This window comes from Somniosus microcephalus, unplaced genomic scaffold (genome assembly GCF_052327205.1).
Source record: "Somniosus microcephalus isolate GS21.2 unplaced genomic scaffold, FLI_Smic_1.0 scaffold495, whole genome shotgun sequence".
NCBI lineage: Eukaryota > Metazoa > Chordata > Chondrichthyes > Squaliformes > Somniosidae > Somniosus > Somniosus microcephalus.
Window position 1 is genome coordinate 166,616 of NW_028225682.1, and position 15,122 is coordinate 181,737.

Here is a 15,122-nt window from a genome sequence, read left to right on the forward strand (position 1 = left end):
TCTGCAAATTTAGAAATTATGTTTTTGATTTCAAGGCCTAAATCATTAATATAAATTATGAACAACAGTGGTGCCAGCACTGATCCTTGTGGAACACCACTTCCCACCTTCTGCCACTCTGAATAGCTTCCCTTTACCGCAACTCTCTGCTTTCTGTCTCGAAACCAGCTAGCTATCCATTCTGTTCCTTGTCCCGACTTCGCATTCTCTGACATTATTCATTAGTCTATTATGTGGTACCTTATTGAAGGCCTTTTGAAAATCTAGATAAAGGATGCAGAGAAACTCCAGTATGATTTGGACAGGTTGGATGATTGGGCAGATGCATGGCAAATGCAGTATAATGTGGATAAATGCGAGGTTATCCACTTTGGTGACAAAAACAGGAAGACAGATTATTATCTGAACGGCAATAGATTGGGAAAAGGGATAGTGCAATGAGACCCGGGTGTCCTTGTGCACCAGTCGCTGAAGGTAAGCATGCAGCTGCAGCAAGCGGTTAAGAAGGCAAATGGTATGTTGGCCTTCATAGCGAGAGGATTCGAGTACAGGAGCAAGGATGTCTTGCTGCAGTTGTACAGGGCCTTGGTAAGACCACACCTTGAATATTGTGTGCAGTTTTGGTCGTCTTATCTGAGGAAGGATATTCTTGCCATGGAGAGAGTGCAGCCAAGATTCACCAGACTGATACCTGAGATGGCAGGAATGACGTATGAGGAGAGATTGGGTCGATTAGGCTTATATTCGCTAGAGTTTAGAAGAATGAGAGGGGATCTCATTGAAACTTATAAAATTCTAACAGGACTAGACAGACTAGATGCAGGAAGGATGTTCCCGATGGCGGGGGAGTCCAGAACCAGGGGTCACAGTCTGAGGATAAGGGGTAAGCCATTTAGGACTGAGATGAGGAGGAATTTCTTCACCCAGAGAGTGGTGAACCTGTGGAATTCTCTACCACACAAGGCAGTTGAGGCCAATTCATTAAATATATTCAAGGAGTTAGATATATTTCTTAAGGTTAAAGGGATCAAGGGATATGGGGAGAAAGCAGGGACAGGGTACTGAATTTGGATAATCAGCCATGATCTCATTAAATGGTGGAACAGGCTCGAGGGGCCGAATGGCCTACTCCTGCTCCTATCTTCTATGTTTCTATGTACTACATTACCCTTGTCTACTCTCTCTGTTACCTCTTCAAAAAATTCAATTAGGTTGGTCAAGCAAGACTTTCCCTTTTGAAATCCATGCTATTTATTATTATATTTTTCATTTCTAGATGTTCTTCTATTTCCTCCTTTAGTAGGGATTCCATTATTTTTCCTACCACAGATGTTAAGCTGACTGGTCTATAGTTCCCTGGACATGTTCTATCTCTCTTCTTAAATATAGGTATTACGTTAGCTATCCACCAGTCCTCTGGCACTACACCTTTTTCTAATGGATTTCTACATATGTGTAGTAATGCCTCTGCTATTTCATTGCTAGATTATTTTAAAATGTGCAGATGTAATCCGTCCGGAGCAGGGGTTTTATCCTCTTTGAGTTTCATTAGCTTATTTAGAATATCTCATTTTATTTTAAATGCAGTTAACTCATTACTAATCTCATCATTCGATGTCATCTCCACCTGTTCTATCTCCCTGGTAAATACTGAAGCAAAGTAATTATTTACTATCTCTGCCATCTTTCTATTGCTGCCTGTGGTATTATCCTACCCAGCATCGAAGCTTTGACCACGCTCGATCAGCTCCGATGGACGGGTCACATTGTCCGCATGCCCGATACGAGACTCCCAAAACAAGCGCTCTACTCGGAGCTCCAGCACGGCAAGAGATCCCCAGGTGGGCAGAGGAAACACTTCAAGGACACCCTCAAAGCTTCCTTGAAAAAGTGTAACATCCCCACCGACACCTGGGAATCCCTGGCCCAAGACCGCACAAAGTGGAGAAGCATCTGGGAAGGCGCCGAACACCTCGAGTCTTTGCCGGGAGCAAGCGGAAGCCAAGCGCAGGCAGCGCAAGTCAACCCAAGCACCCCACCCACCCACCCACCCCTTCAACCACCGTCTGCCCCACCTGTGACAGAGACTGTAGGTCCCGCATTGGACTCAGCAGTCACCTGCAAACTCATTTTTAATGTGGAAGCAAGTCATCCTCGGTTCCGAGGGACTGCCTAAGAAGATTATCCTCTCAATTCCTTCGTGCCCTATTCCCATCCTGACCTTCCTTTTTTATATTTATGTGCCTGTAAAATATTTTACTATTTTGTTTTATGTTTCTTGATAATTTAATTTCATAGTTCCTCTTTGCCTTCCTAATTGTTTTTTGACTTCTCTCCTAATCCCTTCATATTCTCCCATACCATGCTCTCCCTGCTGTCCATGTACTTAATGTATGCCTCTTTCCTTATCCTCAAGTATTCCCTTATGGCTTTATTCATCCACGGTGTCTCATTAGTGTTTAGCTTGTTCTTGTTTATTAGAGGAATATATTTTACGTGGACTCTGTTGAACACCGTTTTAAATGTTAGCCATTGTTTGCCAATACTGTTGTCCATTTTATTTTCCCAAGTTCTATTCTCAGCCCCTCAAAATCAGTGTTTCTCCAATCTATTACCCTGGTCTTTGTCATACCTTTGTCCTTCTCAATTATTATCTTAAAGTGTATTATATTATGGTCATTATTGCCTAGATGTTCTCCTACTTTTACTTCTCTTATCTGCTCTGGTCCATTCCCTATTACTAGACCCAATAGCAAATCCTCCCTTGTTGGGCTTTTTACATATTGGTTTAGAAAGGAGTCCTGTACACATTGTAGGAACTCCATTGCCTTATCCCCATTATCTACCTCTTCTGTCCAATTAACATCTGGGTAGTTGAAATTCCCCATGATTATTATTCTATGGGGGAGAAATTCAATATCGCCCCATTTGGGGCACAATTATCTGCCGGGCGCAAAGATTAGCGCCTGCGCTATTTATCACCTCCGACTGCAAACTTGGCTTTTATCACCCCTGGAGGTGATTGGAGCGCTAAATCAGGCGCTACACACCTGTCTTAAGGCGCAAAGGCCGAGGAGTGAGGCGCTACCTCAGAGCGCTGGCGAAGCTCATGTAATGTCAGTCAGCAATGGAACACAGACACACTGGCGCCGGCCAGTTCTTAAAGGGGAGGGTCGATCTTGCTCTACATCCACACCCTGCTCATTGCAGCCTTGAATCTCGACCTGGAGAGACCTGTACATCAAATCTGTTGGAAAGAACAGAGAGGCCCAGGGAGAGAGCTCAGAGTGCAGCCCCCATATTCTCTTAAATCGATGCAAGGAAGATCAAATCAGAAGGAACCTGCAAAGTGCTGCTCAGTACCCAAAAGTCCTCAACACAGCTTTGAATATCTCCTGCAGTCTCTCTCTCTCACTCAATGCGTGGTGCAAAAATTCCGCCGACAAAAAAAGGCAGGAAGCGGTCGCCTTTAAATAGTGCTCCCCCAGCCTCTTCCCGACTGCAAAAGGTTCCCCTCAACCTGTCGTTGCTAGCGGCAGGCGGTAAGAAGGGGGCGCCACTCAATATCCGGTCCGGGGCGTTGCAGTCGACTGACGTCACGATCTGCCGGCACAGGAGATTGTGGCGGTTGTGTTTAGCGCCGCCGCAAAATGTCTGGTTAATTTCGTGAGCGGCACAAACACCGCCACGCAGGGGCGCTTGTTGCTTTGTGCCCCATTAGCGCCCTCTTAAGGCGCTAATGGGAGGCGCAAACCAACCGAATTTTTTCCCCCTATGTTTTTTACTAATTTCCCTAATTTGTCTGCGCATTTCTTTCTCCACCTCCCTTCCACTATTAAGTGGTCTGTAGACTACCCCTATTAGTGTGATTAATCCTTTATTATCTTTTATCTCTATCCACATGGATTATATTTGTCTTGCTGATAGTTGCATCACTTTTTTCTACTGCCAATATGTTATCCCTACTAAGTACAGCTATGCCACCTCCCCTTTTCCCCTCTCTATCTTTTATAAATATGTTATACCCTGCAATGTTTAATTTCCAGTCCTGATTTTTCTGTAGCCATGTCTCAGTAATCCCTACTATGCCTGGTTCTGCACAACGCATGATTGCCTCCAGCTCCCCCTATTTTATTACACTGTGTACATTGCTGTACAGACAGATTAACTCATTTTTAATAGCAGTTCCTCTCACTTTATTTTTAACCATCTTTTTACACTCCTGTTCTATAACTCTATTCCCTGGCCATCAATGTCCTCCCTTACTTTACTCTTTCCTATGCTCTCCTTTCCTGTTTTTTTATATTTAGGCTGGTTTCATTTCTTGTAGATCTCTCCACCCCCGTCTTACTACTTTAAAGCCTTTGCCACCTCCCTATTTACCCATTCTGCTAGGGCACGGGTCCCATCCCAGTTCAGGTGGGGTCCGTCCCATCGGTACAGCTCCTTCCTGTCCCAGTACTGGTACCAATGTCCCGTGAAAAGGAACCCCTCCTTCCCATACCAGCCCTTTAGCCATGTGTTAATTCTCCTGATCTGACTGTTTCTATGCCAATTTACACGTGGCCCGGGCAATAATCCAGAGATTATTACCCTCGAGGTCCTGCTTTTTAATTTCGCTCCTAACTCCTGATAATCCTTCAGCAGCACCTCCTCCCTGTTCCTACCTAAGTCATTTGTTCCAACATGGACAACTAGATTTACCACCTCCCTTTCCAAATTCCTCTCCAGCCGCCTCGAGATATTCCTTACCCTGGCACCGAGTAGGCAACACACCCTTCGGGATTCTCATTCTTGGCTGCAGAGGAGGTTATCTATCCCCCTAATTATAGAGTCCCCTATCACTACCGCATTTCTATTCTGCTCTTCTGAGCCACGGTGCCTTGGTCTGCATTGTGGCTGTCCTCCCCGCAGTCTTTCTCCTTGTCCTCACAGGTAGTGAGTACATCGTTCCTGTTGGACAGGATCAGTGTCTGCGGAACCTCTTTCTCAACCTTGCTACCAATTTTACTATCCACTGATTTTGATGGAGAATACAATCAGGCAGGGTGTAAAATGGACGCCAGGCGGGTTAGGTTAAAATGATCCCATCAGGGTAATTTTTCAAAATCAGTGGCCAATTTAAGCAGCAAATAGCACTTTTAGTGTAATAAAATAAGTTAATTTTTTTATATATATATATATATATAGATAGAATTTTATTTTTACAAAATTAGACAAATTCTTTTAACATTAACAGAAAAGCATAAAATGCACAAACCTTCCAGAAATACTGTTTCAAATGCTGTCCAAGAGAATTACAAATACAATTCAGCATTTTACTTAGTAATACAAAAAGTATTAAGCAAAATTATTAATGTGAATACATTTTCATAGGGCGTTGTGAAAATCACGATGCTATTTGCATTCAGTCTTAGTGAAAACTAAGAGAACTATTTATTGATATATTAAAAATGCATATTCATTGATAAGGCATTCATAAATCTTCTCTTTCCTTTTTTGGTTTCCTTATTATTTGGCGCAATACAGGGTCATCCTCATTTGCCAACCAAGTGAGATAGACTTCAACTGGATCAATATTCCAGTGTTTATGGAATGAAATTGGAACCTGGTGTGCAAGATAGTCCTTTGGATAGTCCACTGGACGTGCCTAGAAAACAGATACAATAGAAAATGTTAGAGATTATATTTCTGCTCACATTTGCCAGATTGTTCAAATTCTCCAAGTCACCAGGATCTTATTAGATATCCCAACATGTAGCTTTTGAAAAATTCTATCATGGTTCAGATTTTTCAAGGAATACTATCCATAAAGGAGCATCCTATTATTGTTATATTATTTACTTCATTCCCATCACTGTTGTACACTAATTGGGCCAGAATTTGCTGAAATTTTTTTTAATAGCAATGTTGAAAAACCTTCCATTTCCTCAATCCCGTGTGCCTTTCAACTTATTAAATCAATATTTTGTTTCCTGTATTTAAAAAATCCATTAATTTGTAATGCTACTGTATATATAACAAAGCAAATGAGAAGAACAGAAGGGAACTGAAATTTGTTATAATGATTCATTATTATATTAATAAATATTTCAAAATGTTATATAGGTTCAGTATTCCAAGTGTGGTGTCAAAAACAATTACATAGTATAGACAGGCTCTCCTGGCCAACCTGCCACCTGCTGTAAACTTGAACTCATCCAGAATTCTGCTGCCCATATTCTAACTCGTACCAAGTCCCCTTCACCCGTCACTCCTGTGTTCGTTGACCTACATTGGCTACCGGTCCGGCAAAGCCTCGATTTTAAAATTCTCATCCTTCTTTTCAAATCCCTCCAGGGCCGATCTCTGTAACCTCCTCCAGCCTTAAAACCCTCAGAGATCTCTGCGCTCCTCCAATTCTGGCCTCTTGCACATCCCCTATTTTAATCACTCCACCACTGGCGGTGTTGCCTTCCATTGCTTAGGCCCTAAGCTCTGGAATTCCTTCCCTACACCTCTCTGCCTCTCTACCTCGCTCTCCTCCTTAAAACCTGCCTCTCACCTGTCCTACAATCTCCTTATGTGGTTCGGTGTCAAATTTTGTTTGATAATGTACCTGTGAAGTGCAATGGGGCATTTTACTACATTAAAGGCACCACATAAATGCAAGTTGTTGTTGGAATACTTTTCACATTTTTGATAGCTATCAATTAGAGCGTTGCTAAATACTGTTTTCCCGCAATGTCAGTGATTAACGGCTGTACTCATGAAGTACAAGTCCAAGTGGCAGTAGTATTTAGCCATGCTCCTCAACATATATAGAGCTGCATTTAAATCTGCTGTGAGATCATGAATCACAACTCCTTTTATTCATATTCCTTAGCACAGCTAACAAAGTTGTACACATTTTTATAGGAATATGGGATCGGAAGGTTGAGGAGGCTTTAGTACTGATAGCAGTCAGGTTGTTTCTTATTTGGAACTTTGAGGTCAAGAAAAATAACCGCTAATTCACCTTTTTATTACCAGTTCTAGACCAATACCCTGCTTGCTTAAAATAAACATGTAACAATAAAGCCACTCTAATGCTTTGAAGTGTTGAAGCACTACTTGGAGTGCAGAAGCCTGCTCATGGAAACCTTGTGATTACTGGTGGTGTATTATACAAAACGATAAAAGAGAAAGAAATGTAAGCAAGTATCATTAGCCAGCTTCAATGGGTGGTGCTCCAAAAATGGGCCATGGGGAAAAAGAGGTAGGAACAATCGCTAGAGAAAGCAAACAGAGAGTATGTGGAAATAGCCACCTGGAATTTCCGTTGGTGTTCTCGCGATCTCCTGATGTAACTTAAGTAAAGATCTGCAGAAGCCCTGGGAAAATGGGGTATACAACTGTTTGTACTGTTTCTCCAGGGTTCCTGTCGAAGTTACTGCAAGAGATCAGGAGAACCCCATGGAAATTCTCTCCTAGCATCTTTAGCTTCTAAATAAAAGCAAAATGACCTCTTCCACCTCCTGTTCCATCCACTTTCTAGTGCAGTAGCCTAATATTTCCAGCATACAATGATTTGTGTTCCCTAAAAATATTTTGTTCTCACTTCTGCAGATGGAAGAATAGCGATTGGTGTTGGGAATGCATTTTTGGCAGGTGCTGTTGGCCTTATAGCAGGTTCAATGGCTGGGATTGTGAGAGGGTACATAGAGGAAAATCTGAGCTAATGGATCAGCTCAATTTGCCAATAGGACCAATGGATTGAGTGTTACTGGTGAAGACTGAAGTTAGCAAATGGGGAAGAAGCAAATAATTCAAAATTGAAAGCACCAATCAGGAGTATAATTTGGGAACCCTTGTTTACCTGTCAATTTCCATTATGCACAGAGGAGAGAGATCTCATTTTGGTGGATCAGAAGAGGAATAATTGGTTTTAAAGGTGACCATTATTGCCAGTGTGGTGACTCTTTCTTTTAATGAGAATATGCACTTTTGTGAACACCTCCAATATAGCCAGATTAATACTACAGGAAAAAAATAAATCTCCATATGGTAACTAACTTTTTAAAAAAATAATTGTCCTAACGTAAAGGTAGCATTTGGCACAAAATCTCTGTGTGGATTAAGAAGTAGAAAACGGAAAAAAGTTAGTGGTAGGAATATGTTACAGGCCATCGCAAGATAAAATGGAGGTGGGGGTACTGTGGTGGAAGGTCATTAAAAAGATGAGTTCCAAGATGCCACATGTAGGGAATTTAATCTTCCTGACATAGACTGGGACTTACAATAGAGATAAGCTGCATGTGCAAGGGAGTTTATTGAACTACTTCAAAAATCTTTTCTTAAACAGCAGGCATGCAAAACCACAAGGGGAAGCCAATGTTGGACTTGTGCCTAACTAATTGAAGTAAGGGGTCATTTGGGATCTAGAGGCCATGAAGTTGATTATTTTAAGGTGAAATGGGGACAGAACAGGAAATAAAAATTATTAAGAAATTAGTTTCAGCAATGCAGACTTTAAGGGAATGAAATGCTCTATGAAAGGAGAGCATGATAAGGGAAAATATGAAGCGATTAGGAAAGAAGTAAAAAAAACAATTAGTAAGGCAAAGAGGAACTATGAAATTAAATTATCAAGGAACATCAAACAAAATAGTAAAATATTTTACAGGCACATCAATAAAAAATAGGTCAGGATGAGAATAGCGCCACTAAGGGATGGGAAGGATAATATCACAGGCAGTGATAGAGAGATGGCAGAAATATTAAATAATTACTTTGCCTCAGTATTTACCAGATAGAACAGGTGGACATGACAGTTAAAATAAAAAGAGATATATTAAATAAAGTAATCAAACTCAAAGAATCTAGGGAAGAGATAGCAGAGGCATTACTATACATATTTAATAATTCATTAGAAAAAGGTGCAGTGCCAGAGGGCTGGCAGATAGCTAACATAATACCCATATTTAAGAAGGGAGATAGAACATGTCCAGGGAACTACAGACCAGTCAGCTTAACATCGGTGGTAGGAAAAATAATGGAATCCTTACTAAAGGAGAAAATAGAAGAACATCCAGAAGCCAAAAATATAATAATGAATAGTCACCATTGGATTTCAAAAGGGAACATCTTGCTTCACCAACCTAATTGAATTTTTTGAAGAGGTAACAGAGAGAGTAGACAAGGGTAATGTAGAAGATGTAATTTATCTAGGTTTTCAAAAGGCCTTCGATAAGGTACCACATAATAGACTAAATAATGTCTGGGAATGCGGAGTCAGGGGACATAATGGATAGCTAGTTGGTTCCAGGGCAGAAAGCAGAGAGTAGGGGTAAAGGGTAGCTATTCACAGTGGCAGAAGGTGGGTCGTGGTGTTCCACAAGGATCAGTGCTAGCACCACTGTTGTTCACAATTTATATTAACGATTTAGACTTTGGTATCAAAAACACAATTTCTAAATTTGCGGACGACACCAAATTGGGGGGATAGTTAATACTGAGGAGGACTGTAACAAATTACAGGAAGACATTAATAAACTTGCAGAATGGGCATATAATTGGCAAATGAAATTCAACACAGATAAATGTGTGGTATTACATTTTGGTAGGAAGATTAGGGAGGTCACTTATTACTTGGAGGGTGCGAGACTGGGTGGGGTAAAGGAGCAAAGGGATCTCGGAGCACAAATACACAAATCACTAAAAGTAGCGACACAGGTTAACAAGGCCATAAAAAAAGCAAACTGGGCACTAGGGTTTATTTCTAGAGGGATAGAATTGAAAAGTAGTGAAGTTATGTTAAACTTGTATCGAACCTTGGTTAGTTCACACTTGGAGTACTGCGTACAATTCTGGTTGCCATATTCTAAAAAGGATATATAGGCACTGGAGAGGGTGCAGAGAAGGTTTACAAAGATGATACCAGAAATGCGAGAGTATACCTATCAGGAAAGGATGAACAGGCTGGGTCTCTATTTGCTTGAAAAAAGGCGGAAGGGTAACCTAATTGAGGTCTTTAAAATTATGAAAGGCTTTGATAGAGTAGATACAGAGAGAATGTTTCCACTTGTGGGGAAGGGCATAACTAGAGGCCATCAATATAAGATGGTCACCAAGAAATCAAATAGGGAATTCAGAAGAAACTTCTTTACCCAGAGAGTGGTGAGAATATGGAACTCGCTACCACAGGGAGTAGTTGAGGCAAATAGTATAGATGCATTTAAGGGGAGGCTAGATAAGCATATGAGGGAGAAGGGAATAGAGGGTTATGATGACAGAGTTAGATGAGGAAAGATGGGAGGAGGCTCGAGTGGGGCATAAACGCTGGCATGGATTGTTTGGGCCGAATGGCCTGTTTCTGTGCCATATATCCTATGTAAAGGAATAATATGGGAAGGATTATTTAAAAGGAATGGTGTGGAGGGAAATGGGAGTGCTCTAAGGAGATATTTTTAACATTGCAGAAACAGTTTATTACAGAAACATGTTTGAGGGCCAAAAAAGAATAAAACTAACATGAAGGAAAAGTCATTAGGGAGAAATAAAAGATGCGGAAAATTCTGAAATGTACAGGGAAGGAATAAGATAGGGAGAATTACAAAATCAATTAGAGGGAGATTAAGAAACTGATGAGATGCAACAAGCAAACATGAGAGGAATATATAGAAAATATAACTGATAATAGCAAAGGATTCTTTAAGGATATCATGAGCTAGAGAAGGGTATAGAGGGATGTTGAACTGTTTATCAGTAGCAGTGGGGAGGGCAGAAATATGGTGGGATTTGATATCATTTATTTTGATTGCTTTTATTATTGAAAGGGAGGGCTGCCTGAGCTGAGGGAAGTATATATAGGTGAGACCATATTGGAAAGCATTGTAGTTGGAAGGTTTAAGAAGCTGAAGCTAAGCAAGGATCTGACAATTTCCATCCGAGGGTGCTACTGGAATTAGCTGAGGTGATTGCAGATCCCTTCATCGATATCTTTCGAAACTCATCGGAATTGAGTAACATCCTAATGGATTAGAAAGCAGCAAATGTGACCTCCATCTTTAGAAAAAAGGGAATGTATCCTTAAGCTTCATCTCAACTGTGGGAAAATGTTCGAGACTTTGATGATGGATAGCATAAGGAATTATCCAAAATAAGGACAAATCCAATCTGGCCAATTACTGCCCCATCAGTCTACTCTCAATCATCAGCAAAGTGATGGAAGGTGTCATCGACAGTGCTATCAAGCGGCACTTACTCACCAATAACCTGCTCACTGATGCCCAGTTTGGGTTCTGGCAAGACCAGTCGGCTCCAGACCTCATTACAGCCTTGGTTCAAACATGGACAAAGGAGCTGAATTCCAGAGGTGAGGTGAGAGTGACTGCCTTTGAAATCAAGGCAGCATTTGACCGAGTGTGGCATGAAGGAGCCCTAGTAAAACTGAAGTCAATGGGAATCAGGGGGAAAACTCTCCACTGGCTGGAGTCATACCTAGCACAAAGGAAGATGACTGTGGTGGTTGAAGGTCAATCATCACAGCCCCATGACATCGCTGCAGGAGTTCCTCAAGGCAGTGTCCTAGGCCTAACCATCTTCAGCTGCTTCATCAATGACCTTCCCTCCAACATAAGGTCAGAAATGGGGATGTTCGCTGATGACTGCACAGTGTTCAGTGCCATTCACAACTCCTCAGATAATGAAGCAGTCCATGCCCACATGCAACAAGACCTGGACAACGTTCAGGCTTGGGCTGATAAGTGGCAGGTAACATTCGCGCCACAGAAGTGCCAGGCAATGACCATCTCCAACAAGCGAGAGTCTAACCACCGCCCCTTGACAATCAACAGCATTACCATCGCCGAATCCCCCACCATCAACATCCTGGGGGGGTCACCATTGACCAGAAACTTAACTAGACCAGCCACATAAATACTGTGGCAACAAGAGCAGGCCAGAGGCTAGGTATTCTGCGGCAAGTGTCTCACCTCCTGACTCCCCAAAGCATTTCTACCATCTACAAGGCACAAGTAAGGAGTGTGATGGAATACTCTCCATTTGCCTGGATGAGTGCAGCTCCAACAACACTCAAGAAGCTCGACACCATCCAAGACAAAGCAGCCTGCTTGATTGGCACCCCATCTACCACCTTAAACATTCACTCCCTCCACCACCGGCGTACCGTGGCTGCAGTGTGTACCATCTACAAGATGCACTGCAGCAACTCGCCAAGGTTTCTTCGGCAGCACCTCCCAAACCCACCCCCTCTTCCACCTAGAAGGACAAGGGCAGCAGGCGCATGGGAACACCACCACCTCCAAGTTCCCATCCAAGTCACACACTGATGCGCCTCAATAACTTCAAGACTCAAAGTTAACTGAATAAAACAAGGCTTTTATTAGCAAAGAAAGATGCCTGTGTTTTCACCTAGCTTCACCTAGCATTCTGCTGTTCTGCTGCAAGACAAGCCTGGGCTTGTCTTAAGTGGGGCCAGGTATGGGCGGAGCCGACACATCCAATGGGGAGAAAGGGGGCGGTGCACTATACACAATACAAGGTAAAACACCGGAGCAGGCAATACAATATATGTAGTTAAGTACAGAGTCTGATGAATGACATATTTCATCACATTCACGCCTTCTACAGATTTAGTCTGTCCGGGAGTGTGATAGTCCTCTGTGACCGACGTAACGGTTGCGGTGCCGCGGGTGCTGGCTGGGTGTCCCGGGTGACCTCCTGGGTCTCTGCCGGGGGCGCCACCAGGGTTGTTGAAGGAGTAGGTGGTGGGGGTACCGTTGGCTGGTGTTCTTCCGGGGGTGATGAAAGAATAGTGGGTGGAGTGGGTGGGTAATAGTTGCTGTGGCTGTTGTCGTCGTTGTCGCTGTTGTTACCGGCTGGGGCGAGGTCTTTTATGGACACAATGTCCTCCCGTCCGTCGGCGTGCCGGACATACGCATATTGTGGGTTGGCGTGGAGCAGGTGCACTGGCTCCACGAGAGGGTCCGTCTTGTGGCCCCTCACATGCTTCCGCAAAAGTACCAGACCTGGGGTGGAGAGCCATGACGGTATGGATATGCCTGAGGTGGATTTCCGGGGAAACACAAACATTAGCTCATGAGGTATGGCATTAGTGGCAGTACACAATAGTGACCGTATTGAGTGGAGCACATCTGGGAGGACTTCCTGCCAGCGGGAGATAGGGAGGCCCTTGGTCCTTAGAGTTAGAGTGACTGCCCTCCATACTGTCCCGTTCTCTCGCTCCACCTGGCCGTTATCCCGGGGGTTGTAGCTGGTGGTACGGCTCGTGGCAATCCCCTTGGGCAGCATGTACTGGCGTAGCTCTTCACTCATGAAGGACGCCCCCCTATCCGTGTGGATATAGCTTGGCATACCGAACAGGCAGAACAGGCTGTTGAGGCATTTAATGACTGTGGCGCTGGTCATGTCTGGGCAGGGGAAGGCAAATGGGAAACGGGAGTATTCGTCCACAATGTTCAGGAAGTAAACATTGCGGTCGACGGACGGAAGGGGGCCCTTGAAATCTAAGCTGAGCCGCTCAAAGGGCCGTGTAGCTTTGATTAGGTGGGCTCTATCAGGCGGTAGAACCGAGGCTTGCACTCAGCGCAAGTGCGGCAGTTCCTGGTCAGGGACCGAACTTCCTCAATCGAGTAGGGTAAGTTGCGGGACTTTATGAAGTGGAACAGCCGTGTGACCCCTGGGTGGCAGAGGTCGTTGTGGAGGGTCTGTAGCCGATCCCCGGTGGCGTTGGCACACATCCCTCGTGAGGGGGCGTCGGGGGATTCGTTAAGGGCCCCCGGCCGGTATATGATGTCGTACTCGAAGGTGGAGAGCTCGATCCGCCACCTAAGAATCTTATCATTTTTAATTTCCCCCCTCTTTATTATTGAACATAAACGCTACCGACCGCTGGTCGGTAAGTAGGGTGAAGCGTTTGCCGGCTAGGTAGTGCCGCCAGTGGCGCACTGCCTCCACGATGGCTTGGGCCTCCTTTTCCACGGAGGAGTGTCTGATCTCGGGCCCCTGGAGGGTCCTCGAGAAGAAAGCTACGGGCCGCCCCGCCTGGTTGAGGGTGGCCGCCAAGGCAAAGTCAGACGCATCACTTTCCACTTGAAAGGGAGTGTTCTCGTCCACTGCCTGTAGCGTGGCCCGCTCAATATCCTGCTTAATGCTTTTGAAGGCAGCATGGGCCTCAGCAGAGAGCGGGAAAGAGGATGCTTTCAAGAGGGGGCGGGCTTTATCGGAGTAGTTGGGGACCCATTGGGCATAATACGAGAATAACCCCAGGCACCTTTTCAGGGCTTTGGGAGTGTTGGGCAGGGGCAGCTCCCGTAGGGGGCGCAATCGGTCGGGGTCTGGTCCGATTTCCCCATTCTCCACCACGCTGCCTAGTATGCAGAGGCGCGTGGTGTTGAAAACGCACTTGTCCTCGTTGTAGGTGAGGTTGAGTTTTTGTGCGGTTTTCAGAAACCTCGCGAGGTTTGAGTTGTGGTCCTGTTGGTTGTGGCCGCAGATGATGACGTTGTCGAGATAGGGGAAGGTTGCCTGCAAGTGGTGGTCATCGACCATGCGGTCCATCTCCCTCTGAAAGACCGAGACCCCATTCGTCACCCCAAAGGGGACTCTGAGGAACTGGTAGAGGCGTCCGTTTGCCTCAAAGGGGGTGTACGAACAGTCCTCTGGTCTGATAGGGAGCTGGTGGCTCTATGCCATCAAAAAATCAATCCAAATAGAAATCCCAATTAGCATTTGGCTCAAAATTTTCAAATCAGTAATTGAACCAATTGCACTCTATGGCAGTGAGGTATGGGGACCGCTAACTCAACAAGAATTTGCAAAATGGGACAAACACCCAATTGAGATCCTACATGCAGAATTCTGTAAAAGTATCCTCCGGACTCAAAGGAAAACAGTAAACAATGCATGCAGGGCGGAACTAGGCCAATATCCATTAATAATCACTATCCAAAAAAGAGCCACCAAATTTTGGAATCACCTACAAATGAGCAATCCCCAATGCTATCACTACGACGCCCTGAAATGCCAAGAGCTGACCATAAAGAAGAATACCCTCAGTCAACTAGTCCTGGGACTCAGTGAAGTAACTACTAACAATACTAACAATAACCAGCCCCAGG

The 15,122-nt window shown here is 44.1% G+C and overlaps 1 long non-coding RNA gene across 1 annotated transcript in view; it reads right to left on the reverse strand.

The window, feature by feature from the left end:
* Positions 1 to 5,179: 5,179 nt before the first annotated feature.
* LOC147081640 (uncharacterized) overlaps positions 5,180 to 15,122 on the reverse strand; it is a 33,769-nt gene continuing 23,826 nt past the window's right edge. Inside the window, exon 3 of the long non-coding RNA XR_015076527.1 lies at positions 5,180 to 5,650. This is a non-coding gene — a long non-coding RNA (uncharacterized LOC147081640). The remainder of the gene's footprint in view (positions 5,651 to 15,122) is intronic.